This window comes from Macrobrachium nipponense, chromosome 36 (assembly GCF_015104395.2).
Source record: "Macrobrachium nipponense isolate FS-2020 chromosome 36, ASM1510439v2, whole genome shotgun sequence".
NCBI lineage: Eukaryota > Metazoa > Arthropoda > Malacostraca > Decapoda > Palaemonidae > Macrobrachium > Macrobrachium nipponense.
This window is the reverse complement of record NC_087220.1, coordinates 13591773-13594272: the sequence shown is the minus strand read 5'-3', so window position 1 is coordinate 13594272 and position 2500 is coordinate 13591773.

Below are 2500 nucleotides of genomic sequence, written 5' to 3'. Positions count from 1 at the left end.
TATATATATATATATATATATATATATCACGTACGCAATAATTATGTGCAATAATACAATTACTACAAGGACCTCATTCAAACTGGATGGTATCTAGCGGAGTTATTTATAAAATAAAATGTACAAAGCTTTCAAGGACAACCAATCCTCATTATCATGTACCGAAGAGAGCGGTGTAAGCGTCAAATCTTTAAGCGGCCATACACGTTCGCGACTGGCATGGGGTTTGTCCTGCCGGGTATTAGCGCGCGCTCCAGTCCGCTTGGGTATTGGCCCATACATGCAGAGGACTTGCTATACGCATATTTTGAGAGGGCAGAGTTAATATCGAGAGGTCGTGTTGTTCCTTTCAGTCCTGTTGTGTTCTGATATAGTGAGTGTTTTTAAAACATGGCACCAAGTAAAAGGAAGATAAGTGCAATAATGATAATAGCACTCCTGCATGACGAATACGAACATGAAATATGCAAGAAAAAACGTAAAGTATCGGTGAAACCATGGCTAATAACGAGAGGCTTTACCATATGACTTAAATGAAAGAATTAGAGGAAAATAACCCCGGAAGATTATAGAAATTATTTAAGAATGACAGATGATGACTGGGGGTGTTTTTTCTTAATTTTGATTGCTGCTTCACGTACAGTAATCGGGTAACGGAATCCATTCATATATAGTTTAGGAGGACCTCTGAATCTACAAGATGCTTTTCAGCTTTTTCATTTTATTTAACCTACCCAAAGGTTTACCTGCATTTCAGAATGTTTTCTCTCACTCTCTCTCTCAAGGTGATATGGAATGTATCATTCCTAAACGTACTTTACTTCTTATAACAGGAATCTATGTTGGCTCTGGAGATGAATGAATTTGAATATTGATAAAAAATAGATACAAAAATAGATAAAGATGCAAACATGGTATCTTTTGGCTAGTATAAATTAGTTCTACAATTAATTTGTAAAATATTTTAAAGGATAAACGTGGCGATAAAAACATTAACATTCTTAAACGACTGTGAATTTCACCAGTAAAACATTTGAGAGGAAATATGTCCATAGTGATCCATTTCCCACCTTTTATCGATATTCAAATTCATTCATCTCCAGTCACCATAGATTCCTGTTATACGAAGTAAAGTACGTTTAAGAACAATACAATCCATATCACCTTGAGACTGAAAGGAACACGGCCACTGCATATTAACTCTACCCTTTAAAAATATGCGTAGAGCAAGTCCTCTGAGTGCATGGGCAATACCCAAGCGGACTGGAGTGCGCGCTAATCCCGGCAGGACCAAACCCCATGCCAGTCGCCTACGGGTATGGCCGCCTTATACAAAGAGCTAACAAACAATATATCCAGACCATAAGACACTACAATCAGACGTCGGCAGTTGCCAAACACTGTTGGAATAAAGGCCACAGAATAGACAGAGAGTACATGAATTTTATTTACACAGGATTACAAACAAATAGGCAAGACTGATTGTAGAGAATGTCTTTATAACATGCGGTAACAATGTAATAGAAGGCAACACTGAGAATTGATTAGGAGACAGCATATCAAGGAAAATAATATACTCCAGAACCGAGAAGAAACAAACATTCACAAGACTCCATAGGGAATGTAACAGCTGGAACAACGTGCTGTGGGGAAAGAACGGTCAAGGTTATGATTGCGGGGCCAAAACAAGAAAAGCAGGGTAATTAAAAGATCAAGACCCACCACACCCATATAATGACAGGTAGCCTACCGTTTTCGATTCGAATTTCATTTTTGGATACTTGATAAAGTCAGGACTGGTTGTCCTTGAAAGCTTGTAACTTTCTTGAATAAACAACTCTGCTAAACTCCATTCAGTCTGAAGGAGGTCCTTTCAGTAGGTTATATATATATAATATATATATATATATATATATATATATATATATATATATATATATATATATATATATATATATGTATGTATATATAATATATATAACCAAACCTCAAAGATCAAAGAAAAGAAGAACACCTAACTTTTTGAAAGTTAGTCATTTCTGTTACTAGCGCTAGACGAAACTTATTATCTATAAAAAAAATACAAGTTTCATTCCCAGACTTAACATGATAAGAAGGAAATAAATTAAAGAAGTTAAAGGTAGGACTGCCTTTACTTCTACCAAATAAGTAAATGAAAAATTGAATCTCTCCTCATATTAAGTATCCCCATAAAATGTCAATCTGTAAAAACCGAAGTCATAGCTATCTGTCAAAACTTCCTTAACCACGTGACCAGATATAAGAACGTCTGAGAAAAAACAAACAAATGTCGCTCCTTTTAGAGAATCATAAAAACAACTATTTACATGTGGAAACATAAAAGTTATATATAGTGTGAAACCAAAAGCAAACCAAAAGGAGAACTCGTCTCCCAGTCACTTCACGGAATTATGGGCTTCAGACAGTGAGTAAGGAAAATGTTTAATGAAACATGTTTTCATGGAAAAATGCTAAATGA